Source organism: Oncorhynchus clarkii, chromosome 14 (genome assembly GCF_045791955.1).
Source record: "Oncorhynchus clarkii lewisi isolate Uvic-CL-2024 chromosome 14, UVic_Ocla_1.0, whole genome shotgun sequence".
Taxonomy (NCBI): domain Eukaryota; kingdom Metazoa; phylum Chordata; class Actinopteri; order Salmoniformes; family Salmonidae; genus Oncorhynchus; species Oncorhynchus clarkii.
In genome coordinates, this window is record NC_092160.1 from 14,532,262 (window position 1) to 14,553,463 (window position 21,202).

Consider the following 21,202-nt stretch of genomic DNA (forward strand, 5'->3'; position numbering starts at 1 on the left):
TATTTCACAGGATCATTTATCAAGTTAAGAGAGGAAATGCGTTCACATGTCGTTGTCCTCTTTCCAGTGTGGCTGCCAAGTCCCAGCAACAGGATTTGGGAAAGATGTTTGTTCCGTGGTTTATCCCAGGCTTTCCACTACCGGCCCTTGCCATGCCTGACCCCAGGGTTTCCACTACCGGCCCTTGCCTTGCCTGACCCCAGGGTTCCCAGTTTGAAGGTTTTAAGGATGATTCCAATTTCGCAAGCCACTGCCAGATAAGAATAGCACCGAACTGAGATTTCATGGAAAGAAATGTTTCTTTCAAGGAAAGTGGTTACTTAACTGAAGTGTCACACACTAGGATAGTCTGTTGTTTTAACATTCAAGGAAATTAGCTTCATAAGCACCTTGCATTTAATTGTAAAAAAGTAATTCAAGGAATGTTTCTTTCTTGACTTGCAGATCCTTAACCCAAATATTAAAACTACCAGTAAACAATCTATGACCACAGCCCACAATCTCAAATTGATGTCAAATTGCAACCCCCCCCCTGAAAAAGTCACAACCCATGTCAGAACATGGATTTAACCTCACTTTCAGTTCAGAAAACCCTGACAACTGTCCCCATTTCCTCTCAATCAAGTTAAAACACATAGAACCCCAATAGAAGTTGCTTAAACACAAAAATAACCAGCAGTTTGATATACACTCAGTGGCCAGTTGATTAGGTACACCCACCCATCTCGTACCAGGTCGGACCCCCTTTTTTCTTACAGAACAGCCTGAATTCTCCTGGGCATTGAAACGTTGCTCAATTGGTATCATGGGACCTAAACTGTGCCAGGAAAACATTCCCCACATCATTGCACCACCAGCCTGTACTGTTGACAGCAGGCAGGATGGGGCCATGGACTCATGCTGCTTATGCCAAATCCTGACTCTGCCATCAGCATGATGCAACAGGAACAGGGATTCGTCGGACCAGGCAATGTTTTTCCTATCCTCAATTGTCCAGTGTTGGTAATCGCGTGCCCACTGAAGCTGCTTCTTCTTGTTGTTTTTAGCTGATAGGAGTGGAACCAGGTGTGGTCGTCTGCTGCATTAGTGAAGAACAAGAATGCCTCCACACCGTTAAAGCTCCCAATTCACCTCTTTTTTGACAACGTTTCAATCCGAAATGGATTGGTCAAAGGTCAAACAAACAAACTGAGTGCTCACATCCCAAAATATACACATTTCACCTCACATGACCATTGTGGACATGATGCATGGTGGGTGCAAAAACGATTTGTGTATCTCTAATAATTTTATGACAAATAATATATTTACAAAATGACCAAGTAGTAGCCCGTCCGTGACAAGGACCAACGAGTTGTGCGTTCGGAGATGGCGTTATGCGCACCGTTGTACTGCGTTGTTATTTGCAGTACAGTATTTCCATGTCCTTACATTGGAGTCATTTAGCGGACACTCTTATCCAGAGAGACTTACAGTAGTGTCTATTTCCTTGTTGAGGAACTGTGCATAATGCAATGCAATTTCAATTCATGAGTACTTCGTCAACTGCACTAAATAGTGATGAGACGATCGTGGTGACACCGATCTACTGTTTTTCAGGAGGCGACTGAAGACTCATGTCCCCATGCTTCAGGTTTGGACCGCAGAGAAGCCACACCCACAAGAAGAGGTAAGTTGTTTTATGTGTTGTTTTTATTTGTCTGATCAAGTATTGATTCAGTTCTTTTAAGATTCTGGATTTTCTATTTCTTACCTTTGAACACTGCATTGTTGAGGAAGAGCTTGTAAGTAAGCATTTTGCTCTACCACTTACACCTGTTCTATCCTGTGCAAGCAGACAAATATACTTTGATACACGAGATACCAGTGTTGATAAGTGTTATATTCCTGTGTCATAACCATTATAACCACAACCCTCATAACCATCACCACCACCTCAGTGTATACAGGTCTAGAACATGGAAACATTACTCCTGCTCTGACAGCCAAATGGGCCACACTGAAGGTGCTAGGATTGATTGCATTTCACTTACAATGGGTAACTTAAATCTTGATGAAGATGACTGGGCTGATTGAGGATATACATTGGGATACCATTACCGTCTGTCCGGCAGCGCCTCCGAATCTTCGCTCAGATAATAGCTCATTTGTTAGCCGCCCAAACAGCACTGGTCCTTGTTGAATCAAAAACCCCTGTCCATACACTCCGTCGCATGTTACTATACCCTTCTCCCATTTAAATCCCCACAAATGTACACATAATCCACTTGTAAGATCATCTTAATGTGGTGTCAGGATCCCCCGGTCAGGGTGCTCTTTTCAGGGGGGCTTTGGAAACAACACAAAGGGGGTATTATTAGGTGACCCCTCCCAGATCCCCTGTTTGGCTCCTGTGGGCCTGGCTGTATGGCTGTATGCTGCAGGTGAGGACTGATGACTCATCCAGGTCCCTGGCTGTTATTGTGTGGTGAACACTGAAGTAGGGAAGAGTGGGTCATGTAGGTGTTTTGTCTGAGCACATCTTGTCAAATGTGCAGTCAAATAGGGTCCCGGAGTTCTAGAAAATATCAAGCCCCCCTCTGAAAGGCCAAACTTCCACTGCAATACTGAGGCTTAAACTGAAGTGAATTAACGGGACAACAAACCGATTTCTCGTCTATGCACAAATATAGCAAATGCAAGAAAAGGTTAGCTCCATGTTACCACAGTCCTAGCACTAAATACTACACCATCCTTCCGTGCTCTCCACTCGTCATATTTTACCGCTACATTGACCACATTTAGCAGGCGCTCTGACCCAGAGCGACTTACAGTAAAGTGACTGCATACATTTTCATATTTTCCTTTGCTCTACCAACTGAGCTACACAGGACCCCAAGACATTACGCCAAAAGAAGTACATCTACACATCAACATGTACAATGGTACATGCACTTGAGACATAAAAACACACATCAACGTGTACAATGATTTATACATTTGCCATTAGACCTGTTAATGTTACCAAGAATGCCATTCCTAGGTCTTGAGGCAATACTAAGCCCCAATGAGAGAGAGGGGAAGAGAAGAGCAGCTCTCCAGTGGGATTGTGGAGGGGTTTAGGCACAGCAGTTATGAGAATAAATGAGATTTCCTGAACTGAAAGCATTCCAAGGCCCTGGTGGTCTCTGCTCGCCAAGAGGCAAGACGACACACGCTGGAGAGGTCTGCCAGGTATCAGTGCACAGAGAGCCCTCATTTCCTGCCTCTTTTCTCGCTATTTCTCTCCCCCTCCCTTCCTCCCTCTCTCCCGCTCACCAAAACAGAGGAGCAGCCGGTGGAAGTGGATTGTGTGTATTGTTTCACCGTCGTTTTTGGCTTTTGTATTATCTACATCTGCTCTGCTAATCCCAATGTGGAGCACATTGTCAACGTCCTTTCAAGTTGAAAGGAAGCATGCCACAACCAGGGCTATGTCTAATTAAAAACAAATGTTTTAAGTGAGAAGTAGGCATTGGTCTGAAGCTGAAAAATGAAATGAAATTCACGAGCACAATGCCTATTCCACCTATGCTCTACCAAGGTTTTCCAGCACACAGCTTTGACCTACTACAGTAGCTATGTTGGTCTATTGTACTTCAAACAATGTGTATGCAGGTTACTTAGGATATAACCCTTCTCAAACAGCCTAATCCACACTCTTAGAGGTGCTCCCACAGTAATGTGATTTATACAGCATACAAGTTAAAGTGTTGGATTCTTCACACACTACACTAATCCCATTCCACTACCTGTCCAAGCTTTTTTTTTGTTATAGGAAAATTTGCTTTGCTGTTATATTTACAAGACATTCATGCTTGATAGAGCTAGCTGTTTTGTCTTGTAGTAATGTGGTGCCTGCCTGTACTTCCTTAAACCTTTTAATTTAGATATTATTAATTATAATTTTATTATATAAAAAATTATTAATTAATTAAAATAGTAAAATATTTTCTTGGTCAGTAGGTGCCCAACACACTGTGCTGGACACAGTCACTGATATATAGAGGTGTATAGAGCCTGTCTGCATTCTTGATTTCTGTAATCATTAGTTTACCTGTGTAATATTGACATAAGCTCATCAACACTTGTTTCGCAAACATGGTCCTGTTCTATCAATTGCTGTGCTGATCAATGGGCAGTTCATTACCTCTGTCAAATGAATATGTAGCTTAAAGTTGTCTATTTGTATATATTCTTGCAATAAAAATACACATTTACAATAGGCCTATATCTAAAAAAATACATACAGCCTAATGATATACACTAAGTGTACAAAACAAGGTGCTGGAAAACCTTGGTACAGCATGGGGGGCGTAGGCATTGTGGGGCCCATGTGAATTTCCTTTCTTTTTCAGCTTCAGACCAATGCCTACTTCTCACTGAAAACATAGTTTTGTGTTTTTAATTTCCATGGTTTTTACACCAGAAGGTGATTATGCAACATTATAATACAGCATGACATAGCCATTCAAGTCAAGTACAAATACACAATAATGACAAATGGCAACAGAAATTATGTAGTTATTAGTATTTATTTAATATTAACTGATTTTCCAGAGGAAAGCAAAAAAAACAGAAAGCTTTTTAAGCCAATATGGAACAAAATAGAACAAACTTCCGTGATATCTTTTAACAAGACAATTGAGCAAGCTCCTGTATAATACACAAATAATAAACATGTAGCCTACCCATTAACGCTTTACAAATATTATTGACTGTCACATTAAGTGGCTTGGAGAGCAAGGCATGAACATAATAAAAAAAATCCCCATCAAAATCTGTGAGTTGAAGCTAGAGTTATCAGTTTTTGTTTTCATGGGCTGCGTCTCAATCCACCACATCCGCCTATGGGCTGCGTCTCAATGCATCGCATCCGCCTGTGGCAGCCCTCCACATCTGCAGTGGAAAGTGGCAGAGCTACATCGGTCAGACCATGAGACATCCCGAAAATCGGCCTTCTCATAAAAACATCTGTAGCATCCAAACGGTTTGGCCTACAAACTATTATGATCACTCTTTGGAAAGGGACTCTCATGAACACGATGGTGTTCTCCGTTTTAATCTACAGCCCCAACAAGTGTTACGGGACTCATCTGAAGTCAGTAACGCTGATGTGCCAACTTCAGTCTGTAGCGTCCGAACCGTTTGAGCTATGAACTCTCCATTTTGTTATACAACCCGCACAAGTAACCCATACAAGGTAACCCATACAAACGAATGGAGGTAGTTTTGTGCCAACAAAAAAAAGGGGATATATGTGTCAACAACAACAAAAAATCCATAGCTTTTTTTTTTTTTACATTCCAAAATATATATATATATTACCCCTCCACCACCCCCCTTCTTCGAAGGACAAATATCTTTGTTTGTTTTTTTTACAGTTTTTTTGCTACATATACATGCATTTTACATATACATTTTACATACACGTTGCATACATGGTACTTTTATATAAAACAGCTGCATAATAATACATTAACAAACATAAACTCTTTAATCCCACCCCTCAGCTACTCTCAGCCCATCCCACCCCTCAGCTACTCTCAGCCCATCCCACCCCTCAGCTACTCTCAGCCCATCCCACCCCTCAGCTACTCTCAGCCCATCCCACCCCTCAGCTACTCTCAGCCCAATCCCACCCCTCAGCTACTCTCAGCCCATCCCACCCCTCAGCTACTCTCAGCCCATCCCACCCCTCAGCTACTCACAGCCCATCCCACCCCTCAGCTACTCTCAGCCCATCCTACCCTATCACCATAGACCTCAGCTCTTTAATCCCACCCCTCAGCTACTCTCAGCCCATCCCACCTATCACAATAGACCTCAGCTCTTTAATCCCACCCCTCAGCCACTCTCAGCCCATCCCACCCAATCACCATAGACCTCAGCTCTTTAATCCCACCCCTCAGCCACTCTCAGCCCATCCCACCTATCAGCATAGACCTCAGCTCTTTAATCCCACCCCTCAGCCACTCTCAGCCCATCCCACCCCTCAGCTACTCTCAGCCCATCCCACCTATCACCATAGACCTCAGCTCTTTAATCCCACCCCTCAGCCACTCTCAGCCCATCCCAACCCTCAACCACTCTCAGCCCATCCCACCCCTCAGCTACTCTCAGCCCATCCCACCCCTCAGCTACTCTCAGCCCATCCCACCCCTCAGCTACTCTCAGCCCATCCCACCCCTCAGCTACTCTCAGCCCATCCCACCCCGCAGCTACTCTCAGCCCATCCCACCCCTCAGCTACTCTCAGCCCATCCTACCCATCACCATAGACCTCAGCTCTTTAATCCCACCCCTCAGCTACTCTCAGCCCATCCCACCCCTCAGCTACTCTCAGCCCATCCCACCCCTCAGCCACTCAGCCCATTACACCCCTCAGCTACTCTCAGCCCATCCCACCCCTCAGCTACTCTCAGCCCATCCCGCCCCTCAGATACTCTCAGCCCATCCCACCCCTCAGCTACTCTCAGCCCATCCCACCCCTCAGCTACTCTCAGCCCATCCCACCCCTCAGCTACTCTCAGCCCATCCTACCCATCACCATAGACCTCAGCTCTTTAATCCCACCCCTCAGCTACTCTCAGCCCATCCCACCTATCACAATAGACCTCAGCTCTTTAATCCCACCCCTCAGCCACTCTCAGCCCATCCCACCCAATCACCATAGACCTCAGCTCTTTAATCCCACCCCTCAGCCACTCTCAGCCCATCCCACCTATCAGCATAGACCTCAGCTCTTTAATCCCACCCCTCATCCACTCTCAGCCCATCCCACCCCTCAGCTACTCTCAGCCCATCCCACCTATCACCATAGACCTCAGCTCTTTAATCCCACCCCTCAGCCACTCTCAGCCCATCCCACCCCTCAGTTACTCTCAGCCCATCCCACCCCTCAGCCACTCTCAGCCCATCCCACCCCTCAGCCCATCCCACCCCTCAGCTACTCTCAGCCCATCCCACCTATCACCATAGACCTCAGCTCTTTAATCCCACCCCTCAGCCACTCTCAGCCCGTCCCACCTATCACCATAGACCTCAGCTCTTTAATTCCACCCCTCAGCCACTCTCAGCCCATCCCACCTATCACCATAGACCTCAGCTCTTTAATCCCACCCCTCAGCCACTCTCAGCCCTTCCCACCTATCACCATAGACCTCAGCTCTTTAATCCCACCCCTCAGCTACTCTCAAATCATCCCACCTGTCACCATAGACCTCAGCTCTCATGTTTTGATTTTTTAACCATTCCTGAACCTGTGACCAGAAACTAGCTACATGAGGCAATACCAGAATAAATGATCTTTGCAGCAAAATCTACAGAGCTGAGATTGTTGTATGCCCCCTATATATAGCATTCTGTTGATGGTAAGAATTGTATATAATAATTTAAATTGAAAAACTCTGTGTTGAATCAAGTGTAGTTTTTTGTACCAGTAAACCATTGGCCATGGAATTGGTACATCGAAAATCTCTTCCCATTTATTTTGCAACCTGTATGGCGCAGCTGTCAGCATTTTTGTCCTCAAATGAAACTGTTATATTTTTCTATTTATGCCAGTTCCTTTAGCCAATTTGTATCTTTAAAATATGTCAGGAAAACAAGTTCCCTACCTTCTACCTTTTCCACTTGCCGCCTCCATTTTTGTGGTAGTTGCAATCCGTTGGTTGTAAATTTGGATTGCGCAGATATTCCCATATATTTTCGATAACTGCATATGTGACATAACTCCTCCATTTCTATTCAGAAAATCATTAACAAATAAAATACAATATTTTTTCCATGAAAATGTTTATTAAATCAGTATATTTTAATTTAACCATGACATTTGTTATAATATTTGTTCCATCTTTTCTGGAGGATAAAACTGAAATTGTAACCAGCTTTGTATTGCTTGTTTAAGAAAGGGCGATACTTTAAACAACATTTCATTTTCAATTAGTCAGAAATGACAAGTTGTAATCTGTATCAAGGCAAAAATGCAATTTTTGAACAAAGGATGAGCCTTTCTTAACAATCTACAGGAGAACCATTTTGGGTTTAAGTATAACTTATGAGTGAAGCTTTTAGTGAGAGGTTTAAAGCTTTAATATTGAATTAATATTGAATTCATTATATAAATAGGCAGGTTTAAATGTTGTTTGGCTTAGCATTCCAAATCAAATGAAATATTGTTTTCTCATACGATTTAAAAAACAAGTCATCTGGAGTTGGCAGTGCCGTTAGTACGTAAGTCAACTGTGATAGGACCAAAGAGTTAATCAATGTGATTTTTCCATAAATAGACAAGTATTTACCTCTCCATTGTTGCAAACTCAACTATTTTTGCAAACTTTCTATTGAAATGAATTGTGGTAAGTACATGTATATATTTTTTAGAGATGTGAATACCAAGTATGTCTACTTCACCATCCGCCCATTTTATTGATAAACTACAAGGTAGTGTAAACACTATTTTTTAACGATCCAATGTGTAATATGGTACACTCAAGATCTTCAATGAGACTGTGCAGGGAACCAGATTGCGGACTGAAGAAAAAACTAGAGTCATCGGCATACATTGACACTTGATTTTATGCCTAGGTTTTCTAACCCCTTAATGTTCTTGATGGATCTCATTTTAATAGCTAGCATTTCAAATGGCTGTAATAAATAGATACAGTTGAAGTCAGAAGTTTACATACACTAGGTTGGAGTCATTTAAACTCGTTTTTCAACCACTCCATACATTTCTTGGTAACAAACTATAGTTTTGGGAAGTCGATTAGGACACCCACTTTGTGCATGACACAAGTAACTTCTCCAGAAATTGTTTACAGACAGATTATTTGACTTGTAATTCACTGTATCACAATTCCAGTGGGTCAGAAGTTTACATACACTAAGTTGACTGTGCCTTTACAGCAAATTATGTCATGGCTTTAGAAGCTTCTGATAGGCTAATTGACAGCATTTTAGTCATTTGGAGGTGTACCTGTGGATGTATTTCAATGCCTAACTTCAAACGCAATGACTCTTTGCTTGACATCATGGGAAAATCAAAAGAAATCAGTCAAGACCTCAGAAAGAAATTGTAGACCTCCACAAGTCTGGTTCATCCTTGGGAGCAATTTCCAAACACCTGAAGGTACCACGTTCATCTGTACAAACAATAGTACGCAAGTATAAACATAATGGGACCCCGCAGCTGTCATACCGCTCAGGAAGGAGATACGTTCTGTCTCCTAGAGATGAACGTACTTTGGTGCGAAAAGTGCAAATCAATCCCAGAACAGCAGCAAAGGACCTTGTGAAGATGCTGGAGGAAACAGGTACAAAATATCTATATCCACAGTAAAACGAGTCCTATATCGACATAACCTGAAAGACCACTCAGCAAGGAAGAAGCCACTGCTCCAAAACCATAAAAAAGCCAGACTATGGTTTGCAACTGCACATGGGGACAAAGATCGTACTTTTTGACCTCTGGTCTGATGATACAAAATAGAACTGTTAGCCCATAATGACCATCGTTATGTTTGGAGGAAAAAGGGGGATCCTTGCAAGCCGAAGAACACCAACCATCCCAACCGTGAAGCACGGGGGTGGCAGCATCATGTTGTGGGGGTGCTTTGCTGCAGGAGGGACTGGTGCACTTCACAAAATAGATGGCATCACCAAGAAGAAAAATTATGTGGATATATTGAAGCAACATCTCAAGACATCAGTCAGTTTTAACAAAGTTAAAGCTTTGTGGCAAATGGGTCTTCCAAATGGAAAATGACCCCAACCACACTTCAAAAGTTGTGGCAAAATGGCTTGAGGACAACAAAGTCAAGGTATTCGAGTGGCCATCACAAAGCCCTGACCTCAATCCCATAGAAAATATGTGGGCAGAACTGAAAAAGCGTGTGCGAGCAAGGAGGCCTACAAACCTGACTAAGTTACACCAGCTCTGTCAGAAGGAATGGGCCAAAATTCACCCAACTTATTGTGGGAAGCTTGTGGAAGGCTACCCGAAACGTTTGACCCACGTTAAACAATTTAAAGGCAATGCTACCAAATACTAATTGAGTGTATGTAAACTTCTGACCCACTGGGAATGTGATGAAAGAAATAGCTGAAATAAATCACTCTCTACTATTATTCTGACATTTCACATTCCTAAAATGAAGTGGTGATCCTAACGGACCTAAAACAGGGAATTTTTACTTAGATTAAATGTCAGGAATTGTGAAAAACTGAGTTTAAATGTATTTGGCTAAGGTGTATGTAAACTTCTGACTTCATCTGTATGGAGACAAAGAACAACCTCGTTTTACTCCTCTTAAAAGCTCTATACTTTCTGAGAAGTAACCATCATTTACTATTTTACCTCTAGGGTTGCTTTAACCCATTGTATAAGAGATTCACCAAAATTACAGTAATCCAGGCATTTAAATATAAATTGTAGCCGTACTTTATCAAATGCCTTTTCAAAATCTGCTATGAAGACCAGGCCTGGTATCGTTGATGTTTCATAATGTTCAATTGTTTCAAGTAATTGTTGTATATTATCTCCAATATATCGTCCATGTAAAAAACCTGTCTGATCAGGATGAACAATATCTGGTAAAACCTTTTTAATTCTATGCGCTATGTTAGAGGCCTCCATTTTTTTATTTACATGGACTGGATCTTTATACTTACCACTTGGGTCCTGTTTTAGTAGTAATGAAATTAGACTTTCTTGTTGAGTACCTTAAAGTCTACCATTCGTATAAGAGTAATTAAAATATGCTAATAATGGATCTTTGAGCACATAAAAAAAAAGGTCTGATAGACCTCTACTGTCAGACCTATACTGTCAAGGCATGGTGTTTTTCCAGACTGAAAAGATTTTATAGCCTCAAAAAGTTCCTCTTTCGTAGGTTGGCTTCACACAGGCCTTTCTGTAAATGTGTTCAGTTTCCATTATTATTAGGAAAGAAATCCTTAGTTAACATGTGGAAATTGAGGAGCCTGAAAAGAAAACATATGCTTAAAATAATTTAGCTTCCTCTTTCAAAATTGTATTTAGTGAATCATGGATAACTACATAATTTGTAACAAATTGCTGTACATTCTTTTTGGTAGAATTTCAATGTTGAAGATGCAAGAAACATTGTGCATTTTTCAAAATGTTCCATCCAATTCACTTTATTTTTGTAATACATTACACTTGATGGTTCTTGAATAAGTACCTCCATTTATTTTGTTTTTCTCGGTAACGGCCAGACGACTCATAACGAGAGGCGTGTGTGTGTGTACCTTAAATCAAGTTGATTTGCTAATTTTCATCGACATTGGTGTCATATTGGCTTAGATATGATGGTAGGGAGATTTAAATTTAACATTGAGCTTTAATAAATGCATAAACTATACTATACTTGTCGGGGCGATAATACAAAGCCACTGTTTGAAAAGCAACAAAAATATGACATTTCAAAAATAAACTGTCATCTTAAGTATTTATTTAAAACCAGTATATTTGTGTGCATGGTATGATCAGAGTTTTTGATATCCTGATCAATTGGGGTGGCACTCGTGTTATTTGACACTAATACAGCCCTTGAAGTTTGATACCTGTCTGGGGATCCTAACCCCCTGCCCCCACCCTCGAACACACACACACACACACACACACCTCCCAGAGCTCATCCCTCCCCTGCTGGTATCCCATTACCTGGTCACACAAACACACACAAAGTCTTGGGAATTAAATCCACCATTTGTTTTCGTTTGCCACTGTGGTTTTTATAATCCACAAAGCCAAATCATCTTAGTTTCTCGGAGTACAACTGTACAAAACTACTTCAGACACATACTGCATGAATGCACGAATACTTAGAGCTTAGTGTCTTTTTACGTAACTGATTTCGACGGGCGAAACGAGGCGAAGGAGTGAGAACTGGGGTAAACTGCTGTATCATTTACCAGTAAACATAGATACTAATACCTTGAGATAACACTGCCAGCCAAGCTTTCAGAGAGACATCCTGTGCTGTGCACCACCACCCTGTTGAGAAGTGTAGAGTCAGGAAAACAGTGAATGAACTCTAATCCTTCAAAAACAGCCCAAAGAGATAGAGAGAGATATAGAACAAGAAAGATAATGAAAAAGAGAAACAGAGAGAAAAGCTGGGATATGATAACCAGCACAACAAATATGACCTGTTTTGACTGGTGGGCTTATTACCACACTCTTTTAGCGAAGATTAATTTCCTGCCAGGTCAAGGTTGGGCCCAAGTAACCTTCTGTTGGATGAGGGGGAACACAGGAGGTGTGTGTCATTCAAACTGTGAGAGTCACCCATGACCAGTGTCTGCTAGGTGGATAGTTGATAGTTCCCCATGCTGGGGTGAAGAGCCAAAGGAAATTTATAAAACATGACAATGTTTACGTCTGGCTAAAGGTCAATGGAGAGTTGAAGACACCTTTTAAAACAGACTAAATGCACTGCTGTCACCAAAAACAATGGCACTTAAAAGCAAAGTCTATAATGGATGCCTGGGAATGCCATCTAGATGAATGGTGATTGGCTGTGGTCAGGTCTACTAGGCAAAACAACATTGACATCATCAGGCAACACTGTGATACAATACATTTCACAAATACACCAAAGACTACACCGAACTTTACAAAAGGTCAAGGCAAATTCTTTGTAACCTGAAGCTATAAGGCTACAGTAGACTGGTATTCATATATTTACAAACTGGCCCACAAATTATAGGTCTAGGACAATTACACTTTGATTACAATTAGAAATGTCCAACGTTAACCGTTGGCTTGAAAGATACTGACAGATGTTCAGTGACCTATGTTTGTTTGCATATACAGCTAAAGTCCAGTTTATCTACAGCGTATGCAAACACAAGGCATGACTAACGTTGTGATCCGGTGGTGGAGTTTTAAACTTAGTTAAACCTTTGCTTTTACTTGGATGTGTTTTCCTTCCCCCTTAAAGGTACTAGGAGGTATGCAATGAGTTAGAAACCCTTTTCCTCTCTTTTTTCCACACTATGGTTCTGAGAAGAACAGGTCAGGGGGGGGGGGGGTCAGATTCCTTAACTTTGCAATCATGTTTGGAAATTTAGAAATTACTGGGGGAGATATTTTGGTACATTTTGGAGGTTTAAAACGGCTCTTTGGGAAGGTGAAATTATTAGGCTGATGATTAAAACGCTGAAAAGGACCATTGATTTGGTCAAGATACGCAATGGAGGCATAACAATTACCAATGGTGACATGTAGACTGTGTAAAATTACATAATTTTCAGAGATAACTAAATGGCAGTAGGTGCTAGGGTTCCAACCTCTCTCATGTATGTGTGCCTTTATTTGTGCACACTTAGCCTACACTCTTGCCATCATATAATTCTAAATGTCATTGTGTAGAACAACCTAATAGCCAATGGAGCCAGCAAAACATTAACATGTTTAGAATAAAGTGTGTAAAGCAAAAGTCTACAAGAGTAATACCCACACAATTGTTTACGGCAGAACAGTATCCGATGTGGCGCCATCTCCTGTTCAGAAGAGAAACTACACAAGCCAAATTTAGAGTATTGGGAGGGGATTCTTTTTTTTCTTTTCTTTTTTTTTAAAGTGCATGCCACACCACACATCTGTTTTCCACAGATCTGATAAGAGCCCATTTTGTAACTTCTGGTTCCAAAAAAACTCCATCTGGCAGTAATCACATATACTGTAACTTTCTCCTGGCAGAACGGAGGGAGCTCAACACATATTAGGGTAAACAAACAGGCTATTCAGTAGAATAACAAACCAACATTATCCTTCCTCAATGCTCCAGAGTGCCACAGCGGTCTAAGGCACTGCATCTCAGTGCAAGAGGCATCCCTACAGTCCCTGGTTCGAATCCAGGCTGTATCACATCCGGCCGTGATTGGGAGTCCCATAGGGCGGCACACAATTTAGCTGGGGTAGGCCGTCATTGTAAATAAGAATTTGTTCTTAACTGACTTGCCTAGTTAATTAAAGGTTAAATAAATAAAATTTAAAAAATGAACAAGTGGCCTATGGATATGCTATGTAAACATTTTGCATACAACTTCAATTAGGGTGGGTGCCTTAATGAAGTGACTTTCTTCACAATGTTGAGGTGAAACATGAGGTGTGTTTGTGTGTGTGTGTCTGTGTGTGAGACAAGGCTAGGGGGGTCTTCCCCAAATCAGGCTGGGTAAATATCCTGGTGCCACTAATCAATCATCACAGGAGACTCAAAATGGGTCAAAGGTGGGACAGGATGATTGGTGCAATACAAAGGCCTGTTGAACTGTGGATATTTTGGGAGCAAAAAGCACCAGACAAAGGGGAATGAATGAAGTAACATTTTATTGGTGAAAATAAAAATCAAGTGTTGATGTCAATAATTCCATGCCATCACAAGAGATTTGCAGTAATTTAATTAATCTCCTAACAAATGCCACATAGACCAAATGGAGCGCTTCCTTTGCACAGCAGAGCCCGTTCTAAAAGCTGGCTAAAGGAGGTAGATAAGTAGGAAGTAGACACTTGACTCAGCTAGTGGCTGAGAGACCAACAGCAGACCCACCCAAACTATGCCATAAGTACACTCAGACTCCCCATCTCTCCATGTCATTCCCTCCCTCCCTTTCCCCTTCCCTCTACCACTATGTCCATCAAACCAACAAGGACCCAGAAGTCCCTGTGCTCCATCAGTCTGCCGACAATGTGCCTCATTGACACCCAAACATCCCATTAATCTTCATTTGTCTCATCATTATCATGACATTCTCATGGAAAGGGCCGCCTTCTCCTGTGTGTTGACAGTTTGTGGGTAGTGGTGGAGGGGTGCAACAGTGGGTGGTTCGGGAGTGGAAGCGGGGTGCCAGCCCAAGGGAGGGGGTTCCCTAAAAATTGCAACTACATTTGGCGGCTTGTATTTCCCATCACGGCTAATGTGATTCACATTCAAATAGCGCCACCCCGCGCTGATTTCTCAGCTGCCTAGGACCTCTGCTTCCTGACAGCAGCAGCAGGGTTAGCTTGGTGGGGCTGCAGGAGATGCCTGGGGTTTCTCATGCCCCCCCACCAACCCCAGGGGCTCGACCCCCCACTGCTAACAGAGCTTGGAGTGGCAGGCCAGGCAGTAGCAGGGGAGGAGGAAGGAAGGAAATGGTCTTCAGTTGCTAGGAAGGCCAGGGAAGTGTCAATTCTCCAACAGTGGCCCTGGAGGGGACCTCCAGCTGTTCAACTGTCCATAAGGGAGCAGTGTGAGGGTCTTTCCCACCATGGGAGCTCTGTAGCCACCTGTCAGATATTGGAGGAGTCAAAATGTCTACTATAACAGCAGTTTTCCCCCTCCTAATCACTCCACGTTACGATAAGAGCAGACATAATATTATGTTTCAGAAAGCAGAGTATGTTCACATAGAGTTAGTACATAGATGGGGAGAGAGAAAGACAGAAAAGAGGGAGATGAGGGAAGGACACAGAGAATTAAGAGGGAAGGATACAAAGAGAGAATGAAATGAGGAAAGAATACAGAGAGAAAATTAAAAGGAAGGATACAGAGAATGAAAACCCTTCAATTAAAGCGCCAGGCCATTTCTTCCTGGGTGTGTTTTGCCCAGGCCCAGGCTCTGTCTTTGATCAGCACTCAGGAAGTTTATTTTGGAGATAGAGGGAGGATAAGGAAGAGAAGGATGGGAAGCAGAAAGATAGAGAGAGAAAGGGAGAAAGGGATCTTATCTCTCATATCAGTCCGGTTGGATGTGGCCAGGACGGCGACGTCCCCCAGCTTTCTGTCAGGACCAAACAATTGATTCCCATTCAAAATCCTGTTACTTAACCCTAACCTAAGCCTAATCTAACCCTAAACCCAAACCCCTAACCCTTTTCCTTGTGGGGACCAGTGAAATGTCCCCACTTGCCAGAATTGTCCTTGTAAGGACTTCTGGACCCCACAAGGACAGTAAAACCAAACACACACACTCTTACTGTCTCTGTTCACAGAGCCAGCGTAAGTGCCACACGTCATTACCACAGAGAAACACAAAAGAGGCCTGTCAGTGAGTTATGGTCCTGGGAGGAATAGGGGAAATGCCTCATGACAAAGGGAGAAATCTGCCATGGCTGCTTCTGCCTCTCATCCAAGGCTTGGTTTCTTTCTCTTGCCCTCTCGATCTTTCATTCTCTCGCTCTTGTGCTTTCTCTCTGGACCCAATGCCCTTAATCTGTCTGTCTCTCGCTCTGTCGGTCTCTCCGTCTCAGACTCTCTACTGTCTCGCTCTCTGTCTTTCTCTCTCACTATCAGATAACTCATTCCAACAGATTTGGGCAGTTATGGCAGGTAGGCTTGAAGATTTACTGGTGCTTCACGTCAAGAAAAGAAAACACAAAATATCACTCTTCCATCTCTAGCCCAGGCCGTGTCAACAGTTAAATTCCAGCTCATGAGCAATGAAGCCACTTCATTGATTAAATGCGGGAAGTTAAGACCAATAAATAACCTTTATAGATCACTGCTAAGTGCATTTTTTAAAATGGCCAGTGGCCTGGAGATATGAGCTCTGCTGCAGTGAACTGACTGACTCCCCTGCATCAAGTCCTTTTGAAAGGCAACTGCAGAGTCGTGGCCAAATAACTTCTTCAAATCCAGTCAATTCAGTGATATCCATGGAATTCAGATGAGAAAATCGCCACTGGAAGTGGGGCATTTTGTCAGGTCGAACACTATATCCAGTCCATTCCTGAGTTTACTTAAGTTGACCCCCAACTCTGATATGTAGCCTCTCATGCTGTCTCGTCTGTCTGCAGCAGACATACAGTAAGCAATATGTTTGGAACATCAACTCAGAATAAAATCGCGGTCTCAAATCGCAATACATTTAGAATCGTGAGAAACACAATACATATCGGCACCTAAGTATCGTGATAATCTCGTATCGTGAGGTCCCTGGCAATTCCCAGTCCTAGTAAACAGATACAAAATGTCACCCTACATGCACTAATGGCAAAATGGTTTTGTTAAGAAAGGACACTGTGACCCATCCCAGGCCCTGGCCAATTAGCTTGAGGGAACGCCATGTTTGTACCATATCTGGAGGGGTCTTTTGTCTGTTCCTTCACCATTGACTTTCATGGGGGTTTACCGGGAAGTACGCCTCATATTTGGCTTCCCCCATCTGCTGTGGCGTACACAATGAAGCGCTTGTTTGTCGCGGCCTGTGTCCTCTCTCTGGCCGTTGTGTCTTCTTCCTGAAGCCACAGATGTTCCCAGTGTCATCCCATTGAAGCGCCTCCGGACAGACTGGCTCGTCTGTGTGTCAGTGTATGTGTGCGTGCGTTGATAGCAAAGCACTAGTGGACTGACTCCATGGGAACTCCACAGCCGGCTTTACACTGTACAATAATTACACTGATAATGTAATTATTGTGGTAATGTAGACGTTCAGTCATTCAACAAGTAATTGGGGATAATACATGCCATTCAGCGTATTGAACTAGGCTGATGATTAAAAATGGTGCCTATCTTTCCCATTCATTGAGGCTTGATACGTGCTTCCAGTTTTCAGAATAAGATGTGTGCTTGCAAGCAGTTGCCGTGTCGTGGTCATCAAGTCTGCAGTATTATGTTTATCAGGTAGAAAAAGTTTTGAACTTCATTTCTGAGACAAAATATCTACCTTCCTCGATCTCCAGTAGGAGCGACAACCTCATCAAAGAACACAATGGAGGGGGTGACAGCTCTGACCTGGTATCGACATATGCGAGGTATTAATATACAGTAATTGCATATACATTAGAGTGTAGCATATTAAAGCAATTTCCTCTAAGCAGAAGTAGTACTTATGTTCCTACTGTAATGGGTATATGATAGACAATGAAAGTTGGCCTGGTACTCACCTCTCTGACAGCCCTCTCAGACTCCACTACATATTTACTCAGTGACTCTGGACCCTGAAAGACCGAGAGGGAAGTTGGTTCTCCTGTCCAGTGATTCATTATAGGACCAGGAGATTTCCGTACGAGGACCCTAGTTTTACAGTAGGCTATTACTATTCATTCACATCATTATAACACTAGTAATACACGCTCAATAACATTTAACCTAGCTAACCACAAGCTAACTAGACCACTATTTAATATCGGACAGGAACACACCTCAATGAACAAACCACTGAGAACTTTTTGACAACCCGCCAAGAAATCTCTCAGAGATGAAAGGGATAGTTATTTAAGAGGAAGAGGGGAAGAGAGGGAAAAATGATCATTAAGAAGGAAGGCAGAGAGGACAAAGGAGGTAGGGTAAGTAAGGTTGATGGGGCCACTCTGCACTCTCCCTCCCTCCGAGGCGGATAAACATCCACTCAGCCCGTCAGGACGCACTTCCTCCCCTGCAATCCCCCCTCTTCAACACCTCTGGGCTGGCAGGGAGACGACACCTTTTGTCTCCTCAGAACACGACAACGTTGTGGAGACTGACTCATTAATCTGTTGATTTCTCTAGCCAGCTACTCACTGGGAGGGTTAAATTCTATGTAGGTACATTTCTACTTGGCTAGAGTAACAGTCATATTGGCGTGTGAAAATATTTTGATAAATTGTTAGAGTTTTACTGTACACGACGCAAGTAGTATGCATCTAAAAGTATAGTGAAGCAAGGGTAATGTGTCGGAGGCAAAGCTAACACACCGGGGAAAAATAATATGATTTATATGATTTTGTCATTGAAAAAGAAACTTCTTACTATTTTATTTTGCTTAAACATCAAGTGTAACATAATACGAACAATTTGGGTTGAACGTTATTCACAAATAGCATCTATGAGAAAAACCTTTAAGAGAATTTTACACTGTAAGCACTCTTTAAAAGGTAAGTCTTTCTTCGTTATATTACAGCCTATCCACTATCTTTTACCACTGACCCAATCTAAATCAGGCTGGCTGACAGTTTCTGCCCCATCTTACCCGGCAACCACTTCCAAAAGAATCGGCAATTAACAATCAGTGAAGTGATCAATCAATCTCCATCAAGGGGCCTGGACAGAGCAGGGCGAGGCGTGTAGAGGATAGTTGTGAATTGGGGTGGAGGGAGAGAAGGGAGAAGACGGGATGGGGTGATGAATGAAAAGGACAAACATGGGGTCGGAGGGGTCAAGTGAGAAGGCCTGTAGGTCTGCCTCCAAGGAAGCCAAAGATTCTGAGGTCCTTGAGATAATCAGGGGCACATCCCTGTTTTTTAACTGGGGTGAAGCCAAGACAATGGCTGCTGGTGGTAAATCACTGGCCATAGCTAAGTACAGTATGTTTTGGAAAAAGGAAAGAAGCCGTACTAGTTTTACTATCTATAGTTGTAGAATCTCCCTAGTTGTGGAAACGTCAAAAGGTCCATGCCATGTCAGCCATAACAAAAGAAACTGTGCTTGAAGGCAATGCACACAATGCAACTGCAAAACTGATGCATTACAAAAGTATGCATTATAGGGGTGGGATTTAGGGAACCCTGTAGGTGTAGAAAAGACTAAAAAGAAATCTTCCCTGCCTGGACATTGGCCACCTGGTGGAGATAACAGGCTACAATCAAACTTTGAATGATCATCACCTTAAAGGCAAGGAAGTTGTGGCCGTTCTCGTTGGCCAGAACTTTGGTGATCATGAAGCAGCCTGGGGTCCATAGAGTAGTACTCCTTTTGGGGACTGGATGCCCATGCAGGTGAAGGCCTCGGGGTGCCTGAGAGGCCACTCCACCGCCTGCTTAAGTTTCGGCTTCACCTGCTCCATGCCTCCCACATCCGACCAGCGCACCTGCAAGGGAAACAGACAAACCATTCGGACACAGCTGGAAACAGAGAAGAATACAGAGGTTTCATACACAATGGAAAGAGAGGTCCCCAATGGGCTGTATAGGGTGGCAGTTTTAACGGAGCATGGTGTCCAGCAGTGTTATGAAAGCTTCTTTAGAAACCGATTCAAGAAAACGAACACCTTTTCCATCGTTTTTCAATTCAAAAAATGACATCCTTACCGTGGGGCAAGGAAGTTGTAGGTGCAGTTTGCCCAGTGTTGATTTCTCTCTACAGCTGTAATAAATCAATTAGCCAATCAAATAAATCACTGAAATACTGTTTGTATTTTTGCTCTGTGCGAATTATTTGGAATAATAGGCATACAGTACAAGAAAATGAAAATGTAGTATACGTCAGGAAAAGTATTGGGCCCGAGCTGGGCTGAGGGTGAACCAGCAGACATTGAACAGAGCCAGCAGCTGTCCCCGTTGACAGATGATGGGCCGAGGCGTACGACTACAGGAGATAAAACAGATAAGGAAAGCAGGGGTTGGCCAGAGCAATAAGTCCCCCCCCCCCCCCTCATCAGCATTACTTTTCCTCTGTCAACCCCCCCCCCCCCCTCCGTTCCTCCCTTCCTCTGTGGTAACACATCCCAGGCAACCGGCGCCGTCTCCCGGGAACGGAGCACCTAATGGAAACCTGGCATCCGGCCACATACTGTAAATACCACATGCTGAACAATTTATGGGGAGAGAGAGGAGAGAGAGATGATAAAGATGGTGAGAGGGAGATGGGAAGAGAGAGCATGGGCGAGAGCATGGAAGGAGAGAGAGAGCGCGAGAGAGACAGCCGCCTCCTGCCAGAGTCTATGGGGTGTAAATCAAATCAGGCAGCTTCAGGTGCCAGGCTAGCAGCAGATGTGCACAGTAAAGATTTATACATCTTTTCTCCCCACCCGCCCTATTTTGTTTTGTTTCTGTTCAGGTTTTCTGCAGACAAAAGAACATAGCTCTGGCGTAACAAAAAGGCACCATTAATTCCAAGGTGCTTTTGTCACGAATATGGCGGATGTGGAATTAGAGGGCGCCGTTTGAGTCACACCTTGCTGTGTTGATTTCATTCCCCCTGCCTCTTTTTCTCTCTCCGAGACCCAGTTATTATCTTTTACTGTTGTTGTCTGAAGTTTACAAGGAGCTTCTCAGGGTCTGGGCTTTGATGGGGAGGTGGGGAGGTGGGAGAGGAGGGTGGGAGGAGGAGTTGCGGTGGGTACTTCTCCCGACAAGAACTTGGAGGAGAGAAAGATGAGGAAGAAGAACAACGGAACGTCTCTCTCGACCAGATCAAAATATTAAAAGGTCCGGTCGGCCTGAGAGAGAGAGAGGCGTGCTCTGCTCTTGCTTT

The 21,202-nt window shown here is 43.2% G+C and overlaps 1 pseudogene; it reads right to left on the reverse strand.

Moving 5' to 3' along the window:
* Positions 1–21,202, reverse strand: part of LOC139365834 (transitional endoplasmic reticulum ATPase-like) — a 58,270-nt pseudogene that overhangs the window by 22,306 nt on the left and 14,762 nt on the right.